General features: G+C 44.3%; 1 protein-coding gene across 1 annotated transcript in view; it reads right to left on the bottom strand.

The window, feature by feature from the left end:
• The window catches only part of LOC122814351 (discoidin, CUB and LCCL domain-containing protein 1-like), a 1,191,124-nt gene that overhangs the window by 526,681 nt on the left and 645,643 nt on the right, over positions 1-18,800 (bottom strand). The gene's annotated exons all lie outside the window — the stretch shown is intronic.

Here is an 18,800-nt window from a genome sequence, read left to right as displayed (position 1 = left end):
AGGAGCTGCTAACATGCCCTGTAAAACTGCAGTGGCAAACCCGACCCTGGACCTGGAATAAAGAGGGAGATGGTAATGCTTAGTAAAAGTGTGTACTGAACTCCAAGTAGCTGCCTCCAAAATATCCTTAGTAGCTACACCCCTCAAAAAAGCAGTAGATGTGGCAGTAGCCCTAGTAGAATGAGGTCTGATCCCAGCAGGAACATTCTTCCCATGATGAGAATAACAAAAAGCAATACATTGACCAATCCACTTAGAAATAGTCTGCTTTGAAACAGCTTTCCCTTGTGAACCCAAAGCAAAAGAAACAAATAACTGTTGAGTCTGTCTGAACTCCTTAGTTCTGCTCAAATAATAACGTAACTGCCTGTGGATATCCAAAGAATGCAAGACTTTTTCCCCCTTATTTTGGAGATCAGCATAAAAAGTAGGCAAATGAATAGACTGGTTCAAGGCCACATTAGAAATCACTTTAGGCATAAAAGTAGGGTTAGTTCGCAAAGAAACTCTATCCTTATGAAATATCAGAAAGGGTTCAACTGCCATGAGTGCCTGCAATTCAGATACCCTCCTAGCAGAAGTAATGGCCAACAAAAAAGCAGTCTTCCAAGACAAAAACTTCAATTCAGACGTAGCTGCAGGTTCAAAAGGAGGTAAAGTAAGCTTCTCCAACACAAAATTGAGATCCCAGGAAGGAGTAGGAGCTCTACGTGGGGGTCTGATATTCTTTGCCCCTCTAAGAAATTGTTTGAACAAAGGGTGAGAAAATAAAGGAGGGTCACAATCATAGTGAGAAGAAATGGCTGCAGCATGAACCTTCACAGAAGAGAATGACAAACCCTTGTCCAGTAATTCAGTAAGATACTGTAGTGCAAAACTCAGATTAGGCACTGAAACATCAAAGCCCTTTGCTGTGCTCCAAAGAAAAAATCTCTTCCATTTATCAGCATAACTTTTCTAGTACTAGGCTGCCTGGCTTCCAAAATGACATCTAAAACCTGTTGAGGAAGCTGAGACCCCACCGGCTCCATCACAGAATACGCCAGGCTGTTAGATGCAGGGACTGCACCCGAACATTGAGAAAATGATTGTTTGACTGGGATAACAAATGAGGAACCTGTGGCAGAAGCCAAGGAGGCTCCTGAATTAAACTCCTCAGCAGAGGATACCAATGCTGACGAGGCCAATCTGGTGCTATTAGAATCATGCAAGGCTTGTCCCGCCTGACTTTCAAGAGTACCTTGGGAAGAAGAGGCAGAGGAGGAAAAGCATAAACGTGAAGGTTGTTCCAACTGAAAGATAGAGCATCCACTTTCCAAGTATTTGGGTGGAACATCTTTGTGCAAAATTTTGGCAGTTGAAAATTCAGTGGAGAAGTGAACAGATCTATGTCTGGAGCTCCCCAAGCCACGGTCAATTGTTTGAATACCTGAGGATCCAGTTTCCACTCGTGGGGATCCACAATTTGCCTGCTCAATACATCTGCTAGGGAGTACTGTGCTCCTGGCAGAAACCGTGCTTGAAGATTGAGTTGCAAACTCAGAGCAGTCTCCCACAAAATCATTGCTTGTCTGCAAAGAGGGTAGGAATGGGTTCCCCCCTGCTTGTTGATGTACCACATGACTGTTGTGTTGTCTGTTTGAATCAACACCTGTCCCGGCTGAAGTAGGTCCTTGAAGGCCATCAAAGCAAATTGGACTGCTAACATCTCCTTCATGTTGATATGCAAATGTAGTAGTTTGGGAGGCCACATGTCTTGTATCCATTTCCCACTGAAGTGTGCTCCCCAAGCCAAGTCCGAGGCATCCGTCGTTAGGCTCTGACTCGCCTCTGGTCGGGTCACAGAGAGTCCCTTGTTTAGGTGACATTCCTGAGCCCACCACAAGAATTCCTTCTGGATGCAAGGTATAATCCGAATGACAGTGTCCAAACCGTGGCAGTGTTGAGTCCACACACTTTTGAGATACCATTGTAGCTTCCTCATATGCAGTTTGGCATTGGGAAGTACTAGAATGCAAGATGCCAAGAACCCCAAGGCTTGAAGGACTGTCCTTGCAGTCAGTCTGGACATTACTGATAACTGCTGGAAGTATAGATGAAGAGTTCTTTGTTTGTCCGGGGTCAGAAATGCCATCTGAGAAGCTGTATTCAGTCTCACACCCAGAAAGCACATGTCCTGAGAGGGCACTAGACTGGACTTTATTTAGTTCACAGAATACCCTAGGCACCTTAAAACTGCCATTACATACTGGAGATGTTGTAGTAACTTGTCTTTGTTTTGAGCAAGAATCAGGCAATCGTCTAGATAAGGATAAATTTGTATTCCTCTCTGTCTGAAAAAAGCAATTACAGGAGCCAGAACTTTTGTGAATACTCTGGGCGCAGTAGATAAACCAAAGGGCAATGCAGAGAACTGATAATGAGAAGTACCAGCCCGAAATCTCAGGAATCTCCTGCAGCTGGGCCTGATAGGGATGTGAAGATAGGCTTCTTTGAGATCCAGGGTTACCATCCAGTGATCTTTGCCCAGCATAGGCAGAAGTTGTTGTAATGTTAACATCTTGAACTTTGGAATGTCTAGGTAGGTATTGAGAATGGACAAATCCAGAATTGGCCTCCAAGTGTTTCCTTTCTTTGGCACTAGGAATAGACGGGAATAAAAACCTAGGCCTACTTCTGACGGAGGGACCACCTGAATTGCCCCCATCTGTAAAAGTAAAGAAATTTGCTTCTGAGCCTCCATCCTTTGCTGAGGAGGCACATCCGGCATGCCTTTGAAAGGAGGAAAAGTGTGAAAATAAAACTTGTACCCGTGATTTATTATATCCAACACCCATTTGTCCTGGGTGACCAAATGCCAGTTTTGTTTGAAAAGTCCCAACTTTCCTCCTAGAGGAGCTGCCAGTAGAGAAGGGTCTGGCAGCGGAAGATACAGGTCACTGGGTCTGTTTACGAAAAGACTGACCCCTGCCCTCACCAGAAGACTGTGCAGGAGAACTCCAAGCCCTAGGTCTGAAAGAACCCTGAGCGTGAGCTCTGCCTCTACCACGCCTAGACCTGCCCTTAGACTGATAATCCGAAGAAGGAAAAGACCATCCTCTAAGCAGGCCAATTCCTACTAAACTTAGGGGGCTGCACCTGCATAAAATCTCTGACCGTCTGCATAGACTTAGCCTTATCTTCCATCTTTTTCAAAACTGATTCCACAGAAGGACCAAAAAGTACTTCAGATTGAAGAGGAGCATCCAAAATCCGAGCCTTAACATGCTCTGACAAATTTTGATCCTTAAGCCAGGCATGTCTACGAATAACTGAACCTGTAGCAGCCACCCTGGATGCAGCCTGAAGAGCATCGAAACCACACTGCAAAGAATGCTTGCCAACTTGATCTGATGCATGAACCAACTCCTGGAGCTCCTTACACTCTATACCCTCAGATAAAGCATCCACCTTAGATTTCAATTGACCTAACAAAAAATTCTGATACTTCAGCATATGAAACTGGCAATTCAAAGCCCTCATAGCTAACGTACAGGAGGTGTACACTTTTTCCCCCATCTATCTAAAGCTCTAGAATCTTTATCCAAAGGAACTGGATTCTTAGCCACAGAAGCCCTAATACCCTTCGGACCTTGAGTAATAGTTTCCGGATCAGCTCTAGGACTCTTGTACAAATACTTATGTGCTTCTGGAACTCTATAATATCTGTCTGGCTTAACAGGGGCAGGAGGTAAAGAATCAGGATTAAGGGAAGATTCAGAAAAAACATCCTGAACAACTTCTAAGACAGGAGGAATAGCCAAGGGCCTATGCTGTGGCAGAAACAAAAATTCCCTGAGCCGTTTCCGAGAATCCGAAAAATCCTGACCTTCCCACTTGAAATGCTCCCTCATGGAATGTAAAGTCTCCGAAAAAGAAAAATCCTCTGGAGGAGAAGCAGAAGGACAGGAGTCCTCTGCATCCGAATCTAAATAAGAAGGGAATTCCTGAATTTCTTCAGCTGAGGAATCAGAGTAGTCTGAGGAATGATCCATCCCCTCAAAATCTGCCTCCACCCTAGGCCTCTTCTCTGGGGGGGGGGCATAGAACCCCTGATCAAGGTAATCAAGTCCTCAGCCATTTTTAACATATGCTTTTTAGGAACAGGGGCTGGAGAGCTAGAACTATGACCAGGGCCAACATGACAAGGTTTGGCCTTAGCATGGGCTTTAGCCACTGAAGTAGAAGGCCTAATAACCTTCTGTAAAGATAGAACTACAGACACCTGAGAAGCACCTTCAGCCGGGCCTAACTCCTGAGAGGCCAACTCCTGTAAAAGTAAAGGTTCCCCATGGGATTCAGCCGAACCCTCGGCAGGATCCACAGATTCAACCGGAGGCTCCGTAGAACCGGCGTCCGCAACGGACGACTCATCCGGTTTAGACTTCAAAGATTTATCTTTACGCTTTTTAGCGGTAGCGGTCGTTGGAGGATCCGACGGCATGTTATAGTTACACCTTTTACCGAAAACAAGCCTGGCACAGTCTAATCTCCGTTTAATGGTACGCTTGTTAAATCTAGCACAAAAGCGACACCCGACCACGTCGTGTTCAGGCCCTAAGCAAGGAATACAGAAAGAATGAAAATCCTTATGAGGTATCTGTTTCCCACAAGAAATGCAATTATTAACTTTTTCTGACATCCGGATAACTGAGGCAAGAAAAGACAAAGATTTCCCCAACGGGGTACTTAGCCCAACTTGGTCTTCGGTCTGAAACTCGAAAAATGAAAATTTCAGAACGCCGAACGGCACTTGCAAACGCTGCTTCTGCTTCGGACCACGCGGCAAGAAAGACTGAGGATATGGCGTCGGTCATGCGCTTATGTACTACGACGTACTGACGTCAGCTCTAGGCGACAATGACCGACGCCAGCCCAGCTCTTTGGTATTCGGGCCGATCGAGGACAGCGGACTACCCACAGGTTATGACTGCAGCAATGTGAGACGAAGAACATCCTCCAAACACTGGACCCTACCCAGTTCGGCTTTGTTAAGGGCAGATCATGCCTCCTAAAACAGGTGGACTTCTTTGAGACAGTTACCAAGGCTATAGACGAGGGAAAGGTGGTACGCACAGCCTATCTAGACCTCACAAAGGCCTTCAACACCATTCCCCATTCTGGTATTATAGATAAGCTCACCAGCCTGAACATAAATCCCAACGTCACAAGATGGGTTGCCAACTGCCTCATGGACAGAACCCACATGGTGAGAGTTGCGGGAGCTAAGTCCGACTCTAAACCAGTTACAAGTGGCGTTCCCCAGGGTTCAGTCCTAGGACCCCTCCTGTTCGGCATATACTTCTCAGAGGTACAAGCAAGCACAGGAGGGCTATGGCTGACTAAGAACGCAGACTGCAAATTAGGGGCTATAACTGACTCCCCCGGCTGACACAGACATCCTACAAAATGGTCTCACTGAGACGGATAACTAGTGTCAAAATCATGGCCTCAAGTTAAATGCCAAAAAGTGCATAGTCATCCCCTTTGGAAAAAAAAAAAGTACCCACAAACTACCACATAGGTGGTAGTCCCCTAAATACGGAAGACGTAATAAGGGATCTGGGGACCCAAGTAGACAGTAATCTCACCTTTGATAATTACATTGCCAAAGTGGTTAGAAAATCCTTCTACGTGGTCCATCTAATCACAAAAGGGTTTGCATCCAGATCAAAAATTGTGCCCCTCTACTCATTACTCATCAGACCCATCATAGAGTAGAACCCCCCATTTGGGATGTACCTTACAAGACACCTGCAACAGCTGGAAAGACCACAGAAGTACTTCACCAAGAGGATCACTGGCCTCAAACAGATGCCCTATGCAGCTCGACTGAAGAAACTCCAGCTGTACTCGGTTGCATACCGCCTACAAAGAGGTGATCTCTGCCTGACATACAAGGCCATGTCCAACCCAGAATTGATGGACAGGAAACAACCTAAAGAAAACTATATCCCTTTGAGCCACAGGCTCTAGGGATATAAACCTCACCACAACAATAAATAGGACATGCTGGGGGGACAGATTCCTGTCCAAGAGACTTCCCATGTTTGGAACAAGATTCCAATCTACATTAGGCAGAGCTCCTCGCTCACACTCTTCAAAAAAAAAAAAACCTTGATGAGTGGATGGGAAACAAAAGTTTACCCTGGGGATCACTTCAGTGGCTCTGCTGGACAGAGGCACAGGGAACTAATCTAAGGGGGCAGCAAAAGCCAACACATTCTGGCTAGGCTTATAAATGCCTTTGGGCAGATAGGTTCATAGGTAGGTGCTAGGCTGTTAGCTTCCCTAACACAAAAAAATTAAGATTTCAAGGAGAGCCATTGGTTTTCTTGGAGGCCTCTTATGCAATACCCTTTTCAAAAATATTGCAACATGAGAATGTCATGAAAGAGAGGGATCTATGGTCAGACATGCTGAAATGCCCAACCAATGAACCTTGATGAGTAAGACAGGCCCATAGGAAAGTAACTCACACAAATACTGTAGAACCAGGAACAAACAGCTCTGAATGGGTGCTAGTTATGTTGTTGGCAACAACTAAAAAACCTTTTACACTTAATATATGATAGTTAGATAAGAGATTATAGTAGCAAGTTTTCTTGCCATTTTAGTACCTGCTGCACATACTCAGTAAATAGGTGTCAAAAAGGTATTAGGAAGTCAGCTGAAGTTGGAGGTTGTGATTTACCAAATATTCCTGTTCTTATGTGACTAGATCCTGTTTGTGAGAATACTTGTGGTAATTGTCTATGGCCAATTCCAAAAAGGGGGAAGAAAGTACAGTTGTGCACACTTACCATAAATGTAGATGTTAGAGTGTATTCACTGTTGCAGTCATCACCTGTGGGTTATCCCTGCTGTGGTAGCCCTTGGTCGGCCCGAATACCAGAGTCAGTGTTTTTGTGCGCTGGCTGCCGTTGCCTGTAGTCCGACTTCAGCTCGTCAGTGCTATAAAGCAAGGCAGCCGACGTCATTACATCAGTTTTTCTTGCCCTAACCCATCAGAGGCACAAGGGAAGAGAGAGAAGTGGTCCTGGTGGCTAAAAGCCACCTTGGGAAGCTTGTGTCCTTCTAGGGGGAAGATATTAAATGGAGGATGGAGGGAGGGAAACCAAGACTGCAACAGTGAATACACTCGAACATCTAAATTTATGGAAAGTGTACACAACTGTACTATGTTCTTCGTGTTTCACTGTTGCAGTCATCACCTGTGGGAGGATTCCCAAAGCTGAGGAAAAGGGTGGAAGGATAGGTTGAGTCCTCCTAGGTATGGGTCAGGAGGCCCTGCAGAATTGCAGATGCAAACCCTGCCCTAGATTTAGAAATGAGAGGTAGGTGGTAATGCTTTGTAAAGGTATGGATAGAGATCCAGGTGGCCACTTCCAAGATGTCTCTGGTAGGTACTCCTCTGAGGAAGGCAGTGGAAGTGGAGGTTGCCATAGTGGAGTGGACACAGATAGACTTAGGGATGGGTTTCCCATGTAGTCTGTAGCAAAAATGGATACAGTGTGAAATCCATTTGGAAATGGTTTGTGAAAGAATATTCTACTTTCATTTTAGAATATTCACTGTCTTTTCAAAACTGTTACTAGCATGATTATCAGCTTAAATAAGAAGCTGCAAAAAATATAAAGGGTTAATTTAGAAATAGTATAAAATGCAGAAAAATATTAAGTGTGTTGGCAAACGTATATAGTTTAATTAGATCCTGGCATCCATGCATAAAGGCGTATGTTACTGAGAAACAGAGTTTGTACAAACAGCTGCACAGACAGTGGTTGGAAAGACATCAACAAAGTAACATCAAGCAAGATAAAGCTGGAACACTGAGTTCAGATAAGACGGGAACATCAGGTTTTGGATAATGCAACACTGAGTTTCTCAAGACCACCGGACTTCAGAAAACCAAGGACAATCATAACTTAAGAGAACAAAGAAAAATTGTTATACATCAGACTGAGAAAAAATATCAGACTTTGGTATAAATATGTGTGTGTATAAACAAGCTTTGGGAATTTGCCATAGAGATCTCACAGAATTTGTATTACATGCTTGTAGATCCAAAAGAAGAATGTAATAGTAAAAGAGTACTAACTGAAGCAGTTTGTCTCGGTGCATTTATTGTACTTAGTACAATACAGTAATAAAGTAGTTGATCACAATAAATGGTTAAGTATTGTGGTATGCATGCAAAAGCAAGTAACAACAAGAAACCAACAGAAGGCAGCATATAATTTTTCAATGGCGAGCCACAGTTGACGGTCCGAATGATTTCTCCTTGTGTCAACTACACCTTCTTTTTTATTTCATTCTGTTAGTACGCCCAGTCGAAGTGCACTTCTTGCTAATCTTACGTACAGTATCCAGTAGCAGAAAGTACAGTTGTGTACACTTACCATAAATGTAGATGTTAGAGTGTTTTCACTGTTGCAGTCATTACATTTGGGTTATCTGCTTGCAGGTAGCCCTCAGTCAGCCTGATTAACAAAGTCTTGGGTCCTGCATTAGTTACTGTCCCTTCTTCCATGACGTCAGGTCGTCAGGGGTATAAAACATGCAGCCAACGCCATTACATCAGTTTTTCTTGCCCCTGATGTCAGATGCCCCCATAATGGGAAGCAATTAAATATAAAAGTACATGGATATACCTCCAACAAAAAAGCAAATACACCAAAAAGGCTTTTAAGCATAGTAAAGGAAAGTAGAGGTATAGCCAAAAGAAGTTAGGGGGCTGGAGGGAGGGTAACCAGGACTGCAAAAGTGAATACACTCGAACATCTACATTTATGGTAAGTGCACACAACTGTACTATGTTCTTCGTGTTTCACTGTTGCAGTCATTACATTTGGGTAGATTCCCAAAGCTATGGTTGGGAGGAGGAATTTAAATAGCATTAGGGCCAGCTATAAGGCCCTGCAAGACTGCAGTGGCAACGCCAGCTCTGGATTTAGAGTAAATTGGCAAATAACGCTTGGTGAAAGTATTTACAGAACTCCAGGTAGCAGCTTCTAGGATGTCCCTGGTAGGGACGTCTCTGAGAAAGGCTGTAGAGGTAGATGCAGCCCTGGTGGAGTGAGGTCTGATCCCCTGCGGGATAGGTTTTCCATGGTGCTTATAGCAGAAATGAATGCAATGGCTTATCCATTTAGAAATGGTTTGCTTTGAAATAGCCTTCCCCTCTGCCCCTGTAGCAAATGCCACCAGCAGTTGTTCAGATTTCCTTTGAGGTTTAGTCCCGTCCAAGTAGAATCTAAGTTGTCTGTGCACATCTAAGGAATGCAGTATCCGTTCCCCTTTATTCTGTGGCTTGGGAAAGAAGGTTGGCAAATGAATGGACTGATTAAGAGCCACAGTAGATACCACCTTGGGCATGAAGGATGGATTGGTTCTGAGGGACATCCTGTCCACATGAAAGATGATGAAAGGCTCCACTGCCATAAGGGCCTGTAATTCAGATACCCTTCTAGCTGAAGTGATTGCTAAAAGGAAAGTTGTTTTCCAAGAAAGAAATTTTAAGTCTGCAGTAGCAGCTGGCTCGAAAGGAGGTAGAGTGAGTTTCTCCAAAACAAAGTTAAGGTCCCAGGTTGGGGTTGGAGTTTTCCTGGGTGGTCTCAAATTTTTGGCCCCTCTGAGGAACTGCTTGAGCAGTGGATGAGAGAAGAGGGGAGGAGGTTCTGTGTTATAATGAGCTGAAATGGCTGAGGCATGGATTTTAATGGAGGAAAAAGACAGGCCCTTGTGGAGCATCTCAGTTAAGTATTGTAAAATCTGAGGTAAATTGGGCGCTGCTGTGCTCATCACTTGAGAATGGTTCCAGGCACAAAATATTTTCCATTTTTCAGCATAAGATTTTCTTTGCCATTTTTCAGCATAAGATTTTCTAGTACTAGGCCTCCTTGCCATTAAAATAATATCCATCACAGGTTTGCTGAGGGATGGTAAAGGAGAGATTAAGTAATTAGCCAGGCTGCAAGGTTCAGTGTTAGAAGCTGAGGGTGCAGAACCTGGTTCTCCTGCTGAGACAGCAGGGAAGGAGTCTGAGGCAGGTGCCATGGAGATAACCGTGACACACTGTGCAGGAGGGGGTACCAGTGTTGGCGCGGTAGTCTGCAGCAATCACAATCATCCTTGGTTTGTCCTGTTTGATTTTTAGTAGTACTTTGGACAGCAGAGACAGAGGGGGGAAGGCATAGATTGATAGGTTTTCCCAGCTGAAGGACAGAGCATCCACTTTCCAGGCTTGTTTCTGGGGAGTCCTTGTGCAAAATTTTTCTAATTGGTAGTTCTGGGGAGAGGCAAACAGGTCTATATCTGGGGTCCCCCATTTGCTTGTCAACATGTTGAAAATCCTTGGTTCCAATTTCCACTCATGTGGGTCCATGAGGTTTCTGCTTAGTCTGTCTGCCAGTGTATTTAATTTTCCTGACAGGAATTGAGCTTGTAGGTGCACTTGGTAGCTCAATGCTGTGTTCCACAATGCCATGGCTAGTCTGCAGAGGGGGTAAGAACGTGTATCCCCCTGCTTGTTTATGTACCACATAACAATGGTGTTGTCCTGGAAGAATGTGGACCTTGAAGGCTGTCAGACCATTCTGTACAGCTAACATTTCTTTTTGATTGACATGCAGGTGCAGTTGACTTGAGTTCCATTTGCCCTGAATGCACTTCCCTGTCAGGTGAGCCCCCCCATGCATAGTCTTATGCATCTGTTGTTAGGGTTTGGGCAGCAGGGGGTGGTGTAAAAGGTAGTCCCTTGTTTTGGTGGCAGGCCTCTGCCCCACCAAAGGAACTCTAGGCGCAGGCAAGGTATGATAGGAATCATTGTTTCTAGGTCTTGAGAATGTTGACAGCATAGGCTTTTTAGATACCACTGTAGTTTCCTCATATGCAGTCTTGCATATGGAATTAGAAAAATGCAGGAGGCCATAAGCCCCAAGGCTTGCAGTATTTGTCTTGCAGATAGCAGGGTTTTTGTGGCCACTTGTTTGAAGTAGGTTGCCAAATGAATTTGTTTCTCTGGCGTGAGGTAAGCCATTTGGGAAGTTGTATTCAAGCTTGCTCTCAGGAATATAATTTGTTGACAGGGTACCAGGTGTAATTTCTTTTTGTTTATGGTGTACCCCAGACAAGTTAGAACCCTTTTTACAAAGGCCAGATAATTCAAAAGTATGTCCTGGTCTCCTGCCTGAATTAGACAATCGTCCAGGTATGGGTATATTTGAATACTTCTTTGCCTGCAAAATGCAATAACTGGAGCTAGGCACTTTGTGAATACCCTTGGCGCAGTAGATAAGCCAAAGGGCAGTGCAGAGAACCGATAGTGCGTGTAGTCTGCTTTGAAGCGTAGGTATCTTTTGCAAGATTCCCCGATTGGGACGTGCAGGTATGCTTCTTTTAAATCTAGTGTTGCCAACCAGGCATCTTTGCCTAGCATAGGAAGTAATTGGTGAAGAGTCAGCATCTTGAATTCTGGAATCTCCAAAAAGGTGTTTAGAGTAGACAGGTCCTGGATAGGACGCCATGAATTGTCTTTTCTGGGTACCAGGAAAAGTCTCGAGTAGAAACCTTGTCCCTTTTCCTCTTCTGGTACAAGTTGAATAGCCCCCATGCTTAAGAGGGAAAGTACTTGTTTTTGGGCCTCTGCCCACTGATTTGGGGTTAGGTCCAGCCACCCACTTGGTGTTGGCAACATGTGGAAGTGAAATCTGTATCCCTGGGACACTATATTTAAAATCCATTTGTCCTGGGGTAATGAGTTCCTAATTCTTTGCATGAAGAGCAATCTTTCCAACCAAAGGGACAGTCAGTTGATAAATGCTTGGAAATTTTAAAAGGAAATCACTGAGACAGTTTACCCTATGGGGAAGTCTTATTATTCCCAGATTTGGAAGTGGAGGCTCCCCACTGCTTAGTTCTGTGTGTCCCCTGGGACTGAAACCTGAGGTTTTTGCTGTGCCTGGGTTTGGCTTGAGAAGACCTGGAAGGGGCTGGAAAGGACCAATTCTTAGAGGGCCAGTGCCTACTAAATCTAGGAGGCTGAATTTGTAAAAAATCTTTAACATTTTGCATAGATTTAGCTTTATCTTCCATCTTTTTAAGAACTTCCTCAGCCTTGTTGCCAAACAGGCGGCCCTGATTTAAAGGAACATCCAACAATTTAGCTTTAACGTGATCAGTCAAAGATTGCTCCTTAAGCCAAGCATGCCTTCTGAGCACAGACCCAGTAAGAGCAGCCCTGCAGGAGGCCTCTTAATGAATCAAAACCACATTGCAAATGTTTTCCAACTTGTTCAGCAGAATGCATTAAATCCTGTAATTCTTTATTTTCCACTCAGTCAGGAATCAACATCATTTTCTGTTTAAGAAGTCCAATAACATGTTGCTGATACTTTAACATATGAAACTGGCAGTTTAAAGCCCTAATGGCCAAGGTTGCAGAAGTGTAAACCTTCTTACCCCATCCATCTAGCGCCCTGGAGTCTCTATCAGAGGGGGTAGGATTTTTAGCAGTAGAAGCCTTAATGCCCTTGGGCCCCTGTGAAATAGTCTCTGGATCTGCATCTGCAATAGGATTTTTGAAAAGGAACTTGTGGGACTCGGGGACCATGTAGTATCTGCCAGGTTTCTGGGAGCAGGGGGCAGGGAAGCAGGGGCCAAACTAGATTCTGAAAAAGCATCATCAACAATGTCTAGTACAGGAGGAATAGCTAAAGGCCTATGCTGAGGTAGGAGAAGGAAATCTCTAAGCCTCTTTTCTGAATCAGAAAAATCCTGGCTTTCCCAGTGGAAATGTTCCCTTAGAGTATGTAAGGCTTCCCCAAAAGAAAAATCCTCAGGAGGGGAAGCAGAAGGAATGGAGTCCTCTGCATCAGAATCTTAATAAGTAGAAAAGGGCAAATCCAGATCATCAGAAAAAACAGAATTCTGATCAGAAGATTCATAATCAACTTCAGTCCTAGGCCTCTTAGAAGGGGGGGGGGGTTGGTTACCCATGATTATAGTTATTAGATCTTCAGCCATTCTTATCATTTGTTTTTTAGGCCTAGAGGCCTGAGCATGTGGCCTGGGCGTCAGTTTTTTAGACATGGATCGAGATTTAGGCCTAAGTAAAGAAGGAGGTGTCTGTTTAATATGCAAGTCCGTAGGCCTGAAAACAAGCCGGTGCCGGCACAGTGGCTCCAGACCCATTCAAGGTAGAGACATCCACGGGTTCCATAGTTGAAGCATCTCGTGGCATACCAGACTCCGAATGGGTCTCAGTAGAGGCCTGTGAATCAGAAGTAGCAGGTATCAGGGGCTGTGAAAGCACCTCACTGAGTACCGGCAAACTGGCGACTGGCTTAGGAGAAGCGGCGTCGGCAGTTATGGACCTCGGCCGCCTGTCTCTGTCTTTATCTTTGCATTTTTTCAGAATCCAGATAGTCGGATGGCTAACCAATGACATTTCTGGATAATTAAACCAAGAACCAAAACATTTAGAGGCGAAAATATACCAACGATGAATAGTGCACTGATTAAATAAAGCACAAAACCGACAGCAAGGTATGTCGTGGTCAGGGCCTAGGCAAGGAATACAGTAAGAATGAAAATCTTTATGAAGTATTTGCTTTCCACAAGTGATGCAATTAACATTTACTGACATTGGTAAGGAGCAAGAAAACATTTCCCTAACGAGGTACATAGCTTTAGTTGAAGACTTCAGTTCTGAAACTTGAAAACGAAAATTTCAGGAGTCTGCCGACCGGCACTTCCGAACTGCTTCTGATTCGGGCACCGCATGGCAAGAAAGACTGATGTAATGGCATTGGATGAATGTTTTATACGCCTGACGACCTGACGTCATGGAAGAAGGGACAGCAACCGACGCAGGACCCAAGACTTTGTTAATCAGGCCGACTGAGGTTTACCTGCAAGCAGATAACCCAAATGTAATGACTGCAACAGTGAAACACGAAGAACATCAGTGCATCTCTGCAAGTTCCACAGGTCCTGTGTATTCACGCCGCTGAAGCTGCCAGCTGCGTCTGACCACCTTCTGGGAGAATCAACGAGGGACCTTCTACGTTTTCTCAACAGAAGATTTGGCCAACTTCCACACAGAAACTGGTAATTCTCTTTTTGTTTCTCATTCTACAGCATGGATGCCATAAAAGAGAAGAGTGTAAAGTCTAAGACTACTTTTTAGGTAGACAGTAATGATAATCCAAGCACATGTATGGTCAGGTTTTAAAGATTGGTATAAACAAAACTTTAGCACATGTAGTACTTTACTAGGTAAAGTTGATGTCAGTTCTTTAAGTAAATGGATTTTTACTTATGACTGGTACATGTCTAATGTCAAAATTTACAAGTACAGACCAAGGTGCGTCTTTTATGACAGTGATGACAAATCTGTCTAGTGTGCCACAGAATGGTTGTTACACAGGTTACATCCAAGGATAAATCACCTGACAAACAGCCCTTATATTTTCCCTGTATCCTGATCCAAACACCCTTCTTAGCTCTCCTGTATGTACTGTTGAAAATCTTTTAAAAGACATTCCTGCTTTTAAAGATAAACTCCTACAGGACACAGTCACTGATTTAGTAACTCCTTTTGTTACTTACTGTTCAGAGTGGAGCTCAGCTTTATCACCAGAATCTAGGCAAAAATTAAATGAACAGTTTAAAAAATGTCAAAAGGATAGTCAAACAGAGTGGATTGCTCTCCGTCAGTCTATGGCAACTTTGTTGTCTCAATGTTTGGGTAGCTGAGAGGGCCAGTTAGAAGCACTTGCACGTAAAGATAACACTCTCCAAGATCGGGAAACAAGGTTTAAATTGCTCCAGCAGGAACTACAGGCAGAGTATGATAAACATGAACAGTATGACACAACGGAAGATGACGTCCAACGGTGTAAACAGCAGCTAGAAAAATTACAGAGAGAGGTACAGAAAGGGCAAGTAAAGGATCAAGACTATAAACAACTGCAGTATGATTTAGACAGATGCACACAACAGCTCAGGGCACTAGATGAACAGGTAAAGTTTTTAAGAGACCGAATCAAAGAACTGGAAGCCTCGGCACAGGAAAATGTCAGGCAGCCCATAGATATTATAAGGGCAGCAACACCAGCTGATTTGTATCAACAATCAAGAGTGTTACAGACCCTCCCAAAATGGAATGATAAAGACATATTTTATAACATGTTAGCTTTTGAATAATGGGTTAATTACATGGCAGGTGCAGATGCATGGAATGATTCTTTGGCTAAGTATTTTTGGACATTTATTCATAAATGTTTTAAAGCATTTATTCAGCTAAAAAATATCCTCAACACTCGACTGCAACGTATGGCAGCAGTGTTACAGGGACAACCATTAACCATTCGGTTGGTAGATCACTTCAATATTACCATTTCAGACAAAATACTCGAACAGGCAGAACACTTTCAGTTGGCGTATCAAGTAGTGTTTAATAAATCTGATGAAGATATGAAAAATGAAGACACTCAAAAACAGCTTATTCGCTGTTTCTTAGAGCAAGTGAAGGGAGTTGCAGGTGACATTAAGTGCATTTATCAGGAAACTTCAAAGGATTTGCATGATTTAGTACAAAAATGAGAGGCAAGGCAATGTGTGATGACGGCAATCTTTTTTTCTCACCATGTCTTTGCAGTAGATGAAGACATGGAACCATATGAAGTTGTAGAAGTCTGTTCAAAAGGGCGGGGTAACAGCCGTTGGATAGATCAAGGGCAACAACGGCAGCCCAGAGTAGCTTTCACACCTCCGGCTTCAAAGGGCACCGAGGAACAAGGGGAAGAAAAGAAAGCTCTACAGTGTTTTTGCTGTAAGCAAACTGGTCATTTCAAAAAGGATTGTCCATATTACAGAAAATGGAGGGAAGCTCAGGAAAGAAAGGGTAAGTTTATTAACAAGTTACAGATGAAAACATGCGAAAGCAACAAGTAAAGGTGCAAAGGCCCTATAACCAGGAAAAGAATAACTATAAGGTAAAAAAAATGAAGTTATGTACTTCATCATAACGTTCCATCTGAGTAGTTGCACTTCATTTGTCTTCAACCTGTGGGTTACGGATCTGACTCAGATCTGAGCCGGCAATTTCACAAGCATCTGGTTCAAGCTCCAAGCTCCTCCCCTACCCATAACACACCACCACCACCTTCCTTCCCTCAGATCAAGTTAGCCACTCCATGAAACAAGGAACCCGATCCAACAAACCTTATTTCACCAACTTTTTCTCAACTAGAGCCGCAAAAGCGCACTCTGTTACATAGTAAGCCAGCAGGTTCGGGGGAAGGAGGGGAGGATGGTTGAAGACAAATGAAGTACAACTACTCAGATGGAAAGTTATGGCGAGTACATAACTTCTTTATCTGAAGTAGTTTACTTCATTTGGTCTTCAATCTGTGGGACAGAGTCCCCAGCTACCTACAACCTTGGGTGGTCCTCATGGAAGGATGTTCCAAAACACCGCAAAGCCAAAGGATGCCCGACCTCTAGACACCAAATCCAACTTATAATGGGAAATAAAAGTATGAGGACCAAGTAGCCACAGAACAAATATCATCCAAGGACACCCAGGACCAGAAGGCCGCTGAAGTAGCCATGGACCTGGTGGAATGGGCTCTAACCTGACCCAGAGGAAACAAGCCCTTGTCTTTGTACACTTGAAAAATATAGAGAGAAATCCATTTAGCAATGGTCACCTTTGAAATGGGTTTACCCATAAACGGTTTAGAGAAAGGCACAAACAACTGGTCAGACTTTCGGAAAAACTTGGTTCTGTGTAAATAAAAATGCAGTTGTCTATGAATAGCTAACAAATGCAACTTGTATTCACATTTATTTTTGAAATTTGGGAAGAAAACAGGTAAACTGATTGATGTTTGCCTCAGAGGCCACTTTGGGAAGAAACGAGGGAATGGTACGAAGAGAAACCCTGTCCTTGTGGAAAACCATGTACGGGACCTTGACAGATAATGCCTGGAGTTCAGAGACCCTCCTAGCCGAGGTGATAGCCACTAGAAAAGCTGTCTTCCAGGGCAGAAATTTAAGGTCTACTGTTGCAGTCGGTTCAAAAGGAGGAGCAACCAGCACTTGCAACACCAAGGTAAGGTCCCATGGAGGAGTGAGATCTTTGACCAGGGGATGCAAGAGAAAGGTAACTTTGATAAAGGCTTTGCACAATCTGGAAGAAGCCAAAGAAGTCATATTTTCACCAATGTGGAAATTAGAAATGGCAGTAAGTTGTACCTTCACTGTCGAAGAACTAGCCCCTTGCTGAAAAATGATTGCCAAAAATTCAAGAATAGCCAGAATTGGTGCCGAGAAGGGATCCAAGCTTCTCTGAGAGACCTAGATGGAAAAACGCTTCCATTTGCTATGGTAATTATTTCTGGTGGAGGATTTAAGAGCTGCCACCAGAATAGACTTGACAGAAGACGACAAACCAGGAGTCCAGGCAATTAGTGGAACTGGAGCAGCCAAGCTGTGAGCTTCAGACTACCCAGGTTCGGATGAGGAACCCCTGAAGGCTGAGATATGAGATCTGGGTGGGGATCCAAAATCCAAGGAGGAACTAGAAGATGAGACCAGAAGAAGGGAAACCAAACCTGGCGAGGCCAAAATGGGGCAATGAGGATGACTCTGCTCCCCAGTCGATGTGCTTTCTGTAAAAACTTTGCGACAAGAGGTAATGGGGGATAAGCATTAAGAAGACCGGGAAGCCAAACCTGGATGAGTGCGTCTCTGGGGGATTCCCCCAGCGGGGAGTTCAGAGTGAAGAACTCGCTGCACTTCACGTTGGAAGGAGATGCGAAAAGATCGCAGCAAGGCTGATCCCACTTTAGAAAGATCTGCTCAGCTACTGAAGGATTCAGAGACCACTAGTAAGGCATCAGGATAGAATGGCTTAGCTTGCCTGCCAGAATGCTGGACCATCCCAGAAAGTGTGTTGCTACCAGAAAGCGACTGGTGGAGATCGCCCATTCCCAAACTCTCATGACGTCACGACAAAGAGGGTAGAATCTGGTCCCTCCCTGTTTGTTGATGTACCAGACCACAGACATGTAGTCTGGCTGAATTGCAATCTTTCCCAGGGGAAGAAAGGCTTGAAGGGCCTGCAACGCTAAAAGGACCGCTCTCATGTCTACAACATTGATATGCAAACTGATCTCAATCAGGGACCACAGGCCTAGGACTGTCCTTCCCGAGCCATGCCCCCCCCACCCTAGCTGGGAGGCGTCTGTGGTCACTGTGGCTTGGGCTGGGGCTGCAACAAATGGATGGCCCTCAAGTATGTCCAAAGAATGCATCAACCAAAGAAGGGACGCCCTGCAGGCTTTGCTTATGTGTATCGGATGCGTCAGTGGAAGATCCAGCATAGACCACTGTACCGCAAGAGTCCACTATAGTACTCGCATGTGCAAACGAGCACACACAAGTATAATCGTGGCTGCCATAGAGCCAAGGGCTTGCAACACTGCCTCCGCTGGTGGTAGATATGAGTGAAAAAGTATAGCGATGTGCATTCGTAGATTTCAAATTCTCTTTGAAGTTAAGAAGACTTTTGTCTGAAAGGTGTCCATCTGTACTCCGATGAACTCTATGACCTGGACAGGGGGTAGACGAGATGTGGCAATGTTGACTGTAATACCCAGATGATCCGCTAGACGTAGGAAATAGTCCTTGGCCTGAAAGTAGACGCTTGGTGGAAGCAGCAAGGAGCCAATCGTCCAGGTACGGAAAGA

This window comes from Protopterus annectens, chromosome 1.part1 (assembly GCF_019279795.1).
Source record: "Protopterus annectens isolate FY-2018-M chromosome 1.part1, PAN1.0, whole genome shotgun sequence".
Taxonomy (NCBI): Eukaryota; Metazoa; Chordata; order Ceratodontiformes; family Protopteridae; genus Protopterus; species Protopterus annectens.
This window is presented reverse-complemented; position numbering and strand designations above follow the sequence as displayed.